Raw genomic sequence first — 15,244 nt, 5'->3', positions numbered from 1 at the left:
GCGGCGGCTCAAAGGGCAAGGCGCCAGTGCCCCCAAAAACTAGGCTGCCTTGCGGCAGAATGCGCCCCCTAGGGGTGAGGCCCCACCAACTTTTTGGGGAGGAGGAGGTGGCTGCCCTGGTTTTTTTTATCCAGCGCTACCTCCCCTTGATGTTGGCAGCAGGTGGCAGGCCCTGCTCCGGTTACCAGCATATTGAGGAGCGTCTCCGGCGGTGGGTGAAGGTGCGCCGGGCAGTCTTCCGCTGCTCCGGTATCCGGCGTACCCACCACCAGCTGACCCACCGTTGGGCAGACATTTTGGACCGGGAGCAGGACCTGTTGGACCTGCTTGGCGTCGAGGTCGTGGGTCTTGGTGAGTGGCTACCCAAAAAAAAAAAGTGTGTGTATAATATATCTCTATAGTAGTATAAGTATTGTTGTTGTATCTTTGTAAATCTTGGCTGAATAAGTAACGCGATGACTGGTGCTCCTAGTTACATTTCCGATGTATTCCGTTATTATATCTACTGTAATTGTATGACACTGGTCTATGCTGCGCTTCTTCATCTTCACTGACTCTTGCGTGTTCAATTTGGCGCTAGCTTTTGCTGTTTATTGGTGTGAGATTTTCTTTATTGTAGAGAACTGAAGTTAGTTAATGCTATTAATAGAGTCTTGTCCTTCCTTTGTCCGTCAGTGAAATAGCCGTTGATGGATAATTGTACGTGTTTGCAATGCATATTGTATCTTTTTTTCACGGCCTTCTCTTCTGCATGAATAATACTCCTCTGGCAATGAATGCAAAAGTTACTTTGTTCTTCTTACCTCAGCCAGGGCCGGATTTCGGCATGTTCAAGCTGTGCAACTGCACAGGGCCACCAAACGCCAGGGGCCACCCCACCAATATATATCCTTAATTTAATAATCCTCAGAGGATGGATACATATTTGCGTGGCGGCCCCTGGCAGGGATTTGGTGTCTCCGGCTCTGTTCCACTTCCAAACACCCTGACTCCCCCCTCTTCACTGGCCTCCGTGCTCCGCCCCGACCTCCTCTTCCGGGCCCCCCACCTACGCTCCCTGGCCAGGAGTCCAGGACCACCATGAGCCTATAGCCGCCCCTGCCTCAGCCCTCCATAGAACTGATGTAGTTTGTTTATTGAGTGGGCAGGGCAGCAGTAGCATTCAGTCAGTAGCAAAACAAAATATGATGCCATGAACGTACAATTTCGTGTTAGTTAGTATGCACAAAGTTAAGCATGTCTCCTCCTTGCGATCTATGCATTTTGCTGGCAAAAAATGAAAAAGAAATGGCTACTTACAGATAATTGATTGATTACCCCATTCTTGAATCTGTGGTGTTGTTCAGGTCTTACTGCCTCTGTGTTACTTAGTAATCTGCAATCAGAATGTTTATGGAACATTTGATTTGTTTTCACCAAGTACACTAGTCAGTGAATCATGCAAGGCAGTAGTCATTTGGTAGACCAATGTTTGTTTCTTTTAATGTTGTAGCAGTGGTTTTTGAAATGCTTGCTGTCTATGTTTCACAGCACTCTATGTTTTCTCTTTCTTTATTATTTCTTACATGAACCACAGAACCCAGGGGCAAGCAGAAGGCTGGGACCGAGTCGGCGGGTGAACGTGATTGTGAACCACAGGCACAGAGCTCCTCTACTGAGGATCCTGCTGCTGTCCCTAGTAAGTCCAACAGTGTTTTCTTTTGGAACAATGATATTTCCTTAACTTTCTAACGGAGCTTTTTTTCCAACCGATTAATGACATTTCACCTAACTTTAGTTAAGGTATCAATCTTTTCAAAAAATCTGTGATCGAATAGCGGAAGGCACAGGGTCCACTCCTGTCTTATGCTTTTTCCTCTGTAATGTCTCTTCTTTGGCAATTGACACCAACCAAGTATGCATGCAGATGTTGGTCTACTATTTTGTAAGCGTTAGTAATGAATACCACTACTACTCTTGCGGGTATTCTTCTATGCAGTGACATACATAACTATGTATGCACCCCAAAATTGGATGCTGTTGTTGATAGGCAGGTTGGACCTTACTTACTTACAGTCTTACACCTCAGTCACAGAACTCAGAGGAACCCACAATTCAATGAACGACAACCTATATGGGCTCAGTCATTGGTCAATTATTCAATTACCCCTTTCCTGAACCCCAATATGAAGATGCCAAATGCTTTTATTACACAATCCATAACCTAAGTAACCCCCTTTTTCTCACTCTCTCGTGTAAGTCTACAAGACAACAGACACTGAAAATATACTTCCGAGTCAATGTGGTACTTCAAAACCTTTATTTTGTTAGAAGTAACTAAGTAAGTAACATCAATGTTTTTAAGTTGTTCTGTCAAATACGTCAAGGGCAGGGCCACCAGAAGAAATCCAGAGTTAAAAAAGGCTCAATAAAAAGTATTCTACATTTGTACAGCTACCAGTGCACGATAGGGAAATGTGGGAAATGTCGGAGACCCCTCACCATTGAACGTATACTGGTTGCATATGCCTCTTGTTGGTAAGCTCTGCAAATCTTTGCTTCGAAGAAGTAAATCTTCTCATCTGCCGAAAGATAATGACAAAAGTGGTGCACGTTAGACAGTATGAAAACATTACATACATTTATTCAACTTTTTAGCTGTCATGCTAAAAAAAAGGTGTAACCTGAGGCTGTAAGGAAACTGGATTCCACAATCCACATTCAAAAAGTAAATACGGGCCTCTATTTTCCAAACTCTTCAGGTGTATGCTTTGAACTATCATGTGGCCTCAAAGGCGTCTTCTCGTACTGCGCAACAAGCTGTGAGGTAGCATGCGCAAAACTGTAGACATGTCATTGATGTACAAACTGGTTAGGTTACATGGTTCAGTCTAACTTTCCAAGGACTAGAGTAGCAGTATAGATGAGATGAGCTTGGGTACCATACCATACCAAATAAATGCTGATATGTGTAGTGTGTTACTTACTCTGCTGTACTAGGCAATGTGGACTACTAGTGATTACGTTGTACTTAACTGTTTTGCAGAACTCCGTTCTTGGTGAACAAGTAGAATGGGGGCTGTGCATCCATCTAAAAAGGTGTACTTAATTACTTATTTTTATTTTTGCAGAACCGGTACCATCCACCAGTGCCGACGGGGGCAGCGGCGCTGCAACGCCGTCAGCAGAGGCGATCCCGGAGGGGAATGGAGGACCACCAGAGGCACCTACAGCAGCACCGGCAGCAGCGGGGGAGGAGACAACAACGGTGGGCGATGGTAAGTTACATTCAATAGTGATCCGCATTACTTGGTGGGTGGGGAAAACTTCCTCACTGTACTCTGATATTTATAATGAACTTGAAGTTCTACTGGACAATATATGACGCCACTGTTCTCATTACCAAGCTTAGCAAAAGCATTACCACCGGCCAGAATTGATAAAATTAGTTATACATGCCTCTTCTATGTGACTACAACTCAGCTGTGAAAGGTTGGTGGCAGACTAAAAAAGTCTTATCCACAACATTACATGACCGCGATGGATTAACATGAGATTGATTTTAAGTATGATGAAAGGTGCAAGGAAAAAGCTCTAATCATATAATATAGAAGGATACTTTGGAATCAGCAATGCAGGTGTTTGAGAGCAGTTGGATGAGTGGGTTGTTGTGGAAGCATAGAAAGTGGAAAACACAGCTGCCTGCGTGGGTGGGAGACACATCCAATATTGGTGGTTAGTGGATAGTGGATACTAGTGTTGGCAGCGGTGTTTTGGTTAAACACAAAGGCAAGGGAAGGAGGGGACGACTGGATGCATTCCGGGTCGTTGCTGGCGAAACACAAACCACCTAACGTTTGTTGGCGATATAAAGAATGATAGTCTCTAGAGTAGACATTTACTAGTACTAGCTGGCCACTGTTAATTTAATGTTAGTTTGAGACTGTCACTTTTCCCGGAAGCACAGAGTATATGATATAAAAAAACGAGATATGAAAAAGACAGGTGTTCGTATGTGACCGTTGAAGTACACCCATGCTATGTTACTAGGGCAGGCATAATGCCGTGCCAAAAAGGCAGACAAATGAAGTATATAAGGCGTAGAATGTTCAAGATAGATAAAACAACATTTTAGGTACTCAACTTGCTTGCTATTGCTACTGTACTGTGCCGCCCACAATGTGTTGGATCCATTTTGTGTTCTTGATTTGCTGGGATTTTTGATTACAACAATTCTGTCTCTTTCTTTATAGTTACTCCTTCTAAACCAACGAGGAAGGAGCTGGCAGTCCGGGCCCGTCAGCGGAAACTGCAGGCCATCGTTGAGGCCTACCGCCGGCTGGTGGCTCAGGCCGAGGGGAGGAGGAGGAGGCGGCGGCAGCAGCTGCTGCCTCTTCCAATGCCCCGGCCCCCAAGCCTGCAGGAGTACGTCGGCGTGGTCAGGCAGCCGCCCGCCGCCAGATTTTCCCCGCATCGTCCACCCCCCCACAACAACATGGCTGCCAATGTAGGTGCCGCCAGTTCCAGCGAAAAATTCTCCTCCGGGTAGCCAGGCTGGAGGCTCAAAGCAGTCAGACTAAAAAACAGATAGAGGAGCGTGTAAAGATCCTGGTGGATCAACACTTAAAAGCCCGCCGGCTATGAGATGGACCCTGTTTGCCCCTTTTTCAATCCTTTTGTTGGTGGGTGGGAATTGGGTGTTGGGTTTTTACTTTTTTTTTACATGACATTGAGCGTGGGAATTTGGTTGGGGTTAGGGGAGGCGGGTAGGGGGACAGCTTGGTGTAGGATTTATATATATTTTATTTTTGTATCATCTTTAGTTATATATTACATTATGTTAAAATAAACGAGACACAAAGTTATGTTAAAAAGAAAACATTTGAAGTTCATTTGCGTTTCTTGTGGGGTTGGAGGGGGGAGTGTTTCACCAAATAATGTACGTTGTGCAACCTCGCAAGGTTTAATTTGGCCATGCAGGTCGGCGGACAGTGCTTTTTAATAATAAAATATATTGTCCACATCTTTAACATGCAAACAGATAGATGCAGTAAACCCTCACCGAGTTATATTTGTAGTATTAGAAGAACGACCAGTCTGTCTTGCGTTATACCTCACTGCAAACTTATCTTACCTGTGATTGCTGATGAGATGATGATGATTTATCATGAAGTGTGGCACTGCAAGGGCTGCATTTGATTTCCAAGACAATGGCGAAGAATCTGTGGTTCAGAATCAGAACTTCTGTGATAGTAGTAGACAGACCCTGCCAGTAGCGACAAAAAGAAAGAGACAGTCATTTGCGTGACAGACAATGTGGGGGTAGTATAAGTAAGTACAGTACATTGCATAGGTGACCCAATATTGCAACTGCTAAACTGAAACAAAACAATGATTTTGGGGACTGGAAACAAAGTGCAAGAGAAGATAAGAAGTTCTACTTTACTTGTAGTACTCACGGCAACGTCAAACTTTTCTAAATCATAATGCTTTACACTTTAAACCCAAAAAATTACGCCAATTCATTCGATGCATTCGTTGTTTGATGTTAATGGTAAACTATTTGGCGTTATACACAGAGCTTGAGTTGGGAAGCCGCAGAAGATCCTGGCCATGCCTTGTTGACATTTCACTATTGTTGCTTTGACCACATCTGCCCCAGCAAGCACGTGATCAAATTGTTGGTGTATATTTAATGTAAGAAACATCATACCTCAATGTAACCAATCAGCCCGGGGGAAGAGGGTTAGGGATTGTTTAATGGATGGGTACGGGGGTTTTGGGAAAGGTTTGAGAAAGAAAAACAGTACGCATGGAGATTGGAGACAACAAAAGCAAAACAATGAAGATGATGATTTATGATGTTGATCCGCTAGCTAATGATTGTAAGCAATGGACGTAAGAAAAGGACACGCTGAATATGATTCTTGGTTTCCCGCAATCCAATTGCTTGATGATGAGGATCTGTGGTAAGGATGAGAGTTGATGCTCATACTATAAAGCAGTGGGTGAACCGTGAAAGATGTCCAGCCTGAAAAAGAAAAGGCAAATACAAAAGAATGTGAATTACCTAAACAAATTGTAATACAGTGAAGATAAAAAAAACAATACAAGAGGAGTAGTCGTATGAGAGGACTTTCAGACTGAGGCGGCTTGGATACAATTTGTATAAGTCTACTAGTTGCATATCATTTTTAATCTAGAAGTACAAAAAAAGACAGGAGCCAGCACACAACAGGCCCACGACGACACAGGTTTGGCCGTTATACAAACTGCATTTCCCTAAAAATTTCAGAGCCACAGAAAGGTGAATGAAATTGAAAAAGCAACCTAGCATTTACAAAATTAATCAACAAAATCAATGCGTCATTCTCAGTCATCAATCATACCACTATTGTACTCTACCACAGCACTGTGCACAAACATGTAGTAGCCTGGGTCTACTGTGCTGTGACTCTTATTTGTATTTATTTATTACCTTGTATTCCACTCCAAGAAACATCGTGCATCAATCAGCTCAGATCCAACTGCCTGACAGCAAAGATATGGTGGTCACCATCATTATCATCAGCAACTCAGTCTGTAGTGAGTGACTACGATAAATTAAGCCCTGACTGCATCTGTAGTAGTAGGAACACAAGTGCGTAAATAATTTCTATTATTAGTAAATAACATGGAAGAATTGGCTATCACGTGAGTCTGAACTGAAGTTACTAGTATACTTCAACTCCATGCACATTAGCTCAGAGTCAGCCAAAAAATACATCCAATGCAATGCATGGCATCATTCATTTTTATACCTGTTTTGCTCTTCTTCTCTTTCACTGTCAGAAGATTGATCACAGATGCTGCCGAGCCTTTGTAATGCGAGTCATCACAACAAGTTGACTTCAGTTGTGGATGCCTGCTCAAGTTTCTTTTGACACAGAAGAGTCGTCTCTGAATGCCTGCAGACAGAGGTGGTAGCCTTAACAGTAAGACTCAGCAAGGCAGTTATTATGAGTTGCAGATTTCAAATGAAATAGAGGATGGCTGTAGTCATGTACGGTTCACTTATTATGGAGGGACTGTTAGAGGCTACATTATTGTTATTGTACTATACTCCATCTACAACATCAAATGTATGGCTGCCAAGATGGAATTGTATTGACTTGAGTGGGAGTCAAGAAGATGCAGCAAGACTCTGAGGAGTGCAGTCAACATGGAACATAAATGCACAGGCGTGCAACTCAGGAGGTAACTAAAAAAGATACAGCGAAAATAAATGCACAGGTGTGCAACTCCAGTAGGTACATTAAAAGAATGAGTGGTGGGGATGGATTTGGTTGAGCTTTTTATTTTAAGATTAGCAGTTTTGCACCAGAAAGTCATTTTTAATAAGAAAATAAATAACACAAATAAAAGAAGGGAAAAAGTCACAATTTAACAGCCTATTGGTCAGGGAAGAGGTGCTCGTCCTCAAACTCTGCGGGTCCGGACAGCAGTAGGTCATGTAACCCAGCAGTGATGAATTCTTCGGGCTCGCTTTCTTCATCCTGCTCTGATTCACGTACAGTATAGTCTGGTGGTATGAAGTGTTGATTCATTTTTATCATTGTCAGCCTCTCGACGCTTTTGGGGGAGAGACTGGTCCTTTTCGATGTCACAATGGCACCAGCAGCACTGAAAACCCGCTCAGAGGCGACACTGGCTACAGGACAAGCCAAATACTTTATCGCCAGCCTGCTCAGCACTGGCCACTGTCTCCTTCTTTCATACCAATAGACCAATGGGCTTTGCTCCATGAACACCTCTGTTGTGTCATCCAGATAGGCCTGAACCATCCGCTCAGTGTTCATTGGTGCTCGGCTTTGCTGCTCCTCTTTCCCCTTTGCAACAGCAACGGACTTACCCATCCCCTTCTGTAGAAAAAAAGCAGTTATGCTTTTGGTTGTGTCTGCTGAATCAGATCGTGTAGGTGCTGCTTTTGGTACTGTTGGTGCCTGCTGGGAAGCGGACGCACCGCTCTCATGCTGTGATGAACTTGCCTGAGTTGCCTCAGGAGGATGGCCTGGAGTACTTTGACTGTCCTGGGCTGGCACTGTCAGGCCTTTAAGTAACAGCCGTTCAGTTTCGAAATCATTAGCTTCCACAGCTATGGAACTTTTGTAATTGGCAACATCCCCATCTGAAAAAGGAATGACTGCGCTACTGCTGACAAACAATTTGTACCGTGGATCCAAGATTGTTGCAGTTATGTAATTTGGATCTGACACAATCATTTTAAGCCTTGCATTTACAGATAAGCGGTTGCGTAAGGCCTTGGCCAAGGTACATGCATCAACTTTTTCTTCGTCACCTTCGTATGTTTCACAGACCTCCTTCAGCTGTTGCTCGAGCATGTACAACAATGGGATGGCTTGGCCCATAGTACAGTCCTCCCTGCTAACTGCACGTGTGAACACCTCAAAAGGTTGTAGCATCTCTGTCAAGCATTTAATGATGTCCCACTGCCACATCTCAACGGTCAGGCTTTTAAGATTAACAGTAGGATCCACTAATCTTCTTGACATTACATAAGCATTCAGTGGTATGTACTGCTCAAAGAGACGCTCAAGCATGAAATAAGTCGAGTTCCAACGTGTTGGGACCTCCTGGATCAGTGCTTTGACTGGCAAATTATGCTCCCGCTGAATGACGCGTAGCAGCTTCCGCGCTTTGAAAGAATGGTTAAAATGCGTGCATATTCTTCTGCAGATGGTAAGTATGGTGCTGACTTGGAGTTCATTTTTCAGAAAGTCTTGCACGACTAAGTTAATGCAGTGTGCCAAACAGGGTACCCTGAAATACTGTCCATCTTTCATTGCCCTCACTACATTACTGCCATTGTCGGTGGCAACAAAACCAATCTTAAGGCCTCTTGGTTTCAGCCATTCAAAGACCTTGCTGTTAAAGTCAGACAAAATGTTGTCAGCAGTATGATTTTTCTCCATACCAAACATGGCTACAGTTGCATGTTTGCGAGTGTCATTGAAAATCCCAGCAACGTCAAGAAGGCCTGATGTTAACTTGTCTTTCACACCTGCAAAAGAGATCCAGTGTGCGGTGATGCACATGTAATCTGCTGTGGCTTCGCGACTGCTCCACATGTCGGTTGTCAGGTGGATACAATGGACAACACTCTGTTGTAAGGCTTTCCCAATCAATCCCAGCACGTCGTGGTGTAGTGCTGGAATAGCAACTCTTGCAAAATAGTAGCGACTGGGAACGTCCCATTTTGGGGCGAGTGTTGCCACTAATTGCCGAAATCCCACTGCCTCAACAAATGAAAATGGGAGAAGGTCCAGTGCCAACATTTTTGCAAGTTTCGCATTGTACAAACGTGCTGTTGGGTGGTTCCGCTCGTACTTTCCCTCCTGCCTAAACATGCCAGTAATGGTAAGCTGCTTGGTAATTCTGTCTGTTCTGCTAGACGGACCACCTTTCAACGCAGACTTTTCACTCCTTGCCCTTGGTGTCTCCGGCTGACTCTGGTGCCACTGAGAAGTTGCTGATGCTGAGGATTTGGACTGCACCACTCCAGTGCTGGCGACAGGGCTCATTGGTGTACCACTCCCAGATAGAAGGTCATCGTCTCCCTCTTCTTCCATGAGTGGACCTTGTAGTACTGTATCCTCCCCACCAACACCAGTGCTTACATCTTTTTGTAAGCTTGCAAGGTGGTTCTCCCATACAATTGTGTGTGTTTTTTTCATATGGGTCGTTGGGCCTCCAGTACCATAGTTTGTACCAATCTTACCACGACTAACATTGGTGTGACAAATGGTGCATATAGCAATGTTCTCCTGATGTGGGTGAACCGTAAAAAAATCCCAGACTGGGGAGCTAAACTTTTGTCCCCTGCCATAGGAAGAGGAGGACCCACTTCCAATCCCGGATGAACTGGAGCCTTTTTGTTGAATTTCCCTATGTGACAGTTCAGTACTAGTACTGCCACTACCTCCTTCTGTTGAGGTGGCGCTTGCGCTGGATGTCGCACGCTGCCGGGCCTTCGCTGATGTAAATGGGAGCTGGTGTTACTTTGGGCGCTGAGTGTGTAGGAGTTACACGTGCTATCTGCTCATCACTAATCGCAGCCCTTCTGGATAGGGTGAAAATGCTGGTCTCTACATCCTCTGCACCAGGAATAACGCTTGTGATGATGACATTGTCAGTGTCAGACCCGTCTTTATCACCATCAGTATCCTGTTCACCTACATCGAACTCCGGAAGTTCAAGCCTTGACGGATCCTTCCTTTTTCCCAGCCTGGTCTTTTGATGCCTCTCCTTTGAATGCTCAGTTCTTCGTTGTGGATGCCAATCCTTATCAAGGTCATCTGAAGGGATGCTATGCGAAGAACTCGATGCACTGCCACTAACCCTCCTTTCCTTTCGTAAATTTAAAGACAGTAGATCACCTCCAGAAGTGGCTTCCTCTTCTTCTTGCTCGGAATGAGGCTCTACTTCCTGAACTGCCCCGACATCGGGAGGAACAACTTCCACTATTGCGTGCGGAGACGGTGGTTGTTGTTCTTGAGGAAGTACTATAGCGTGCTGTGGTTCTTCAACAACTACTACTGTGGGATTTGGTTGTTGTTGTTGAACAACTATTGCGGGCGGTGGTTGTGGTTTTTCAACAACTATTGCGGGAAGTGGTTGTGGTTGTTGAACATCTACTGCTGGCGGCGGTTGTTCAGCACTTTCATCTTGCGTGGATTGTGTGCTACTTTGAGACAGCGATAAGTTAAGTTCAGGCTCAGTATCACTGCTTTGTAACACTAGGCCGGCTACCTCTTCGACCCTCATGTGCTTGGCCCTGGGTTGGTGGCTTGCCCCCGCTAATGCGGATGTGCTGGCTCCAGCTTGCACCACGGACACCGCTGCTGCAGGCGTACGTTTTGGGGGCCCAAAAAAGGTTTGGGGGTCCATACCAGCCTTAAGTGACACTTCCTTCTTCTGTACCTTCTTCTCAGCAACTTTCTTGGTGGTGGAGGACCTGGTACCTGCTCTCTTAGGACCCATCTTCTTCTGATGTCAGCAGCACACAGCAGCACTCAGTAGCACAAATTGCAGAGATGTGTGGTCAGATGAGTCACACACCACACGTGGCGTACAATTGAAGGACGTCCGTCTGGCAGTTGAACGGGCGATGGATGAAAACAGCCAGCACCTCCTCAGTCTTTTTCTGTGCACCTACAAGCAAAGAAGACAGAAAACGTCAGTCAAACAAGCAGTAAGCCAACACATGAACAATTGAAAGACACACAGGGCAATGTATAAAACACAAAAAAGAAGACTAATACTACGAGCACCACAGCTCCCAGCCACATGAAGTCCAGAAATAACCAATAATAAAGTCAAGCAGGCCTATCATATACCAATATGGACAGAAAAAGGAGGATGCCTGCTACACATGAGTCATGACAGGTTAATGCAAGGAAAATCAAAATACCCCATGGCTAAGAGTTTGTAAAACTTCACTGCAAAAACACATACAAGTCATAAAATTATTACACACACAAAAAAGTTACCTACCCCCCTGCCCAGACAACCAACTTGGAAATGCAATGGCATACACACATGCCGTAATGATGGTAATTAAATAGACCAAATAGAAACAGCTACATAAAGCAGCCCCGCTAACTAGTAACTAACTACCACCTCTGGGACTCTGTCCTACTATCAGATCAGACCAAAAGCAGGGAGGCCAATGATAAATGCACAAAGGAAGTACCTACAAAATGGCCGCCACCACATGGCCTGTCCAGGAAGACAAAACTACAACCAAATAACACAAAAATGAGGACTTTTTGGTAGCACAGGGGACACATTAAACATTTTCGAGGAACTTTTATGCAACTCGGGACATATTGTTCGCGAGAATGCAAAATCGGCGTGTTCGGCAACGCGAATCGAGTGAAAAATCGTTATCGCGTTCCCGAGCCAGTACATTGAGCGCGCGAACAAGACAAAAAAGGTAAGGTCGCGTTCTCACACGGTGCGACGTTACCAAAACTACCCGAGCTGTATTCCTAGGGTTACCTAATGGCAGGGAGTGCCATAATAGCTACACACAAGCAACCAAAAAACTAAAAGTACCACCAGTACAAAAAATGTGAAGCAATCCAAAGCCATACACGGTGTAATTAAAGTTACACCACAAAAATAGTTGATTAACTTGAATGCACCTATGGCTGTGAGTGGTAGTACCTACAAAAGCCTTGGATGGCTATGGAAAAAGAAGAGAACAAGGGAAGGACACAGAAAATGGCCGCCTCCATAGGGCCAGGAGGACAGGGACACCCAAAAACAACATGGAAAAGGGATGCACCCAAAATGGCCTCCACCACATGGCAAAATCAGTCACAAAGGAAGCATACACAAAATGGCCGCCACCACATGGCCTGCCCACCAACAACAACATAGCAGAATCATCACAAAGGAAGTAAGTACACACAAAATGGCCCTCACCACTACATGAAAAGAAAGAGAGGACAGACAATAAATGCCTATGCCAAAGGGACAATGCTTAGCTTCACAAAATGGACACACCAGACACCACCCCCCAAATTGGTCACCCCAACCATAAACAAGAAATCATTACATAGAGGACAGAAAGGAACTGGGAGTGGCCCATGCTCCAGGAAGACAAAACTACAACCAAATAACAAAAATGAGGACTTTTTGGTAGCACAGGGGACACATTAAACATTTTCGAGGAACTTTTATGCAACTCGGGACATATTGTTCGCGAGAATGCAAAATCGGCGTGTTCGGCAACGCGAATCGGGTGAAAAATCGTTATCGCGTTCCCGAGCCAGTACATTGAGCGCGCGAACAAGACAAAAAAGGTAAGGTCGCGTTCTCACACGGTGCGACGTTACCAAAACTACCCGAGCTGTATTCCTAGGGTTACCTAATGGCAGGGAGTGCCATAATAGCTACACACAAGCAACCAAAAAACTAAAAGTACCACCAGTACAAAAAATGTGAAGCAATCCAAAGCCATACACGGTGTAATTAAAGTTACACCACAAAAATAGTTGATTAACTTGAATGCACCTATGGCTGTGAGTGGTAGTACCTACAAAAGCCTTGGATGGCTATGGCAAAAGAAGAGAACAAGGGAAGGACACAGAAAATGGCCGCCTCCATAGGGCCAGGAGGACAGGGACACCCAAAAACAACATGGAAAAGGGATGCACCCAAAATGGCCTCCACCACATGGCAAAATCAGTCACAAAGGAAGCATACACAAAATGGCCGCCACCACATGGCCTGCCCACCAACAACAACATAGCAGAATCATCACAAAGGAAGTAAGTACACACAAAATGGCCCTCACCACTACATGAAAAGAAAGAGAGGACAGACAATAAATGCCTATGCCAAAGGGACAATGCTTAGCTTCACAAAATGGACACACCAGACACCACCCCCCAAATTGGTCACCCCAACCATAAACAAGAAATCATTACATAGAGGACAGAAAGGAACTGGGAGTGGCCCATGCTCCAGGAAGACAAAACTACAACCAAATAACAAAAATGAGGACTTTTTGGTAGCACAGGGGACACATTAAACATTTTCGAGGAACTTTTATGCAACTCGGGACATATTGTTCGCGAGAATGCAAAATCGGCGTGTTCGGCAACGCGAATCGGGTGAAAAATCGTTATCGCGTTCCTGAGCCAGTACATTGAGCGCGCGAACAAGACAAAAAAGGTAAGGTCGCGTTCTCACACGGTGCGACGTTACCAAAACTACCCGAGCTGTATTCCTAGGGTTACCTAATGGCAGGGAGTGCCATAATAGCTACACACAAGCAACCAAAAAACTAAAAGTACCACCAGTACAAAAAATGTGAAGCAATCCAAAGCCATACACGGTGTAATTAAAGTTACACCACAAAAATAGTTGATTAACTTGAATGCACCTATGGCTGTGAGTGGTAGTACCTACAAAAGCCTTGGATGGCTATGGCAAAAGAAGAGAACAAGGGAAGGACACAGAAAATGGCCGCCTCCATAGGGCCAGGAGGACAGGGACACCCAAAAACAACATGGAAAAGGGATGCACCCAAAATGGCCTCCACCACATGGCAAAATCAGTCACAAAGGAAGCATACACAAAATAGCCGCCACCACATGGCCTGCCCACCAACAACAACATAGCAGAATCATCACAAAGGAAGTAAGTACACACAAAATGGCCCTCACCACTACATGAAAAGAAAGAGAGGACAGACAATAAATGCCTATGCCAAAGGGACAATGCTTAGCTTCACAAAATGGACACACCAGACACCACCCCCCAAATTGGTCACCCCAACCATAAACAAGAAATCATTACATAGAGGACAGAAAGGAACTGGGAGTGGCCCATGCTCCAGGAAGACAAAACTACAACCAAATAACAAAAATGAGGACTTTTTGGTAGCACAGGGGACACATTAAACATTTTCGAGGAACTTTTATGCAACTCGGGACATATTGTTCGCGAGAATGCAAAATCGGCGTGTTCGGCAACGCGAATCGGGTGAAAAATCGTTATCGCGTTCCCGAGCCAGTACATTGAGCGCGCGAACAAGACAAAAAAGGTAAGGTCGCGTTCTCACACGGTGCGACGTTACCAAAACTACCCGAGCTGTATTCCTAGGGTTACCTAATGGCAGGGAGTGCCATAATAGCTACACACAAGCAACCAAAAAACTAAAAGTACCACCAGTACAAAAAATGTGAAGCAATCCAAAGCCATACACGGTGTAATTAAAGTTACACCACAAAAATAGTTGATTAACTTGAATGCACCTATGGCTGTGAGTGGTAGTACCTACAAAAGCCTTGGATGGCTATGGCAAAAGAAGAGAACAAGGGAAGGACACAGAAAATGGCCGCCTCCATAGGGCCAGGAGGACAGGGACACCCAAAAACAACATGGAAAAGGGATGCACCCAAAATGGCCTCCACCACATGGCAAAATCAGTCACAAAGGAAGCATACACAAAATGGCCGCCACCACATGGCTTGCCCACCAACAACAACATAGCAGAATCATCACAAAGGAAGTAAGTACACACAAAATGGCCCTCACCACTACATGAAAAGAAAGAGAGGACAGACAATAAATGCCTATGCCAAAGGGACAATGCTTAGCTTCACAAAATGGACACACCAGACACCACCCCCCAAATTGGTCACCCCAACCATAAACAAGAAATCATTACATAGAGGACAGAAAGGAACTG

This window comes from Lissotriton vulgaris, chromosome 6 (assembly GCF_964263255.1).
Source record: "Lissotriton vulgaris chromosome 6, aLisVul1.2, whole genome shotgun sequence".
In the NCBI taxonomy this organism is placed as follows: domain Eukaryota; kingdom Metazoa; phylum Chordata; class Amphibia; order Caudata; family Salamandridae; genus Lissotriton; species Lissotriton vulgaris.
Note: the sequence above shows the minus strand (reverse complement) of the source record.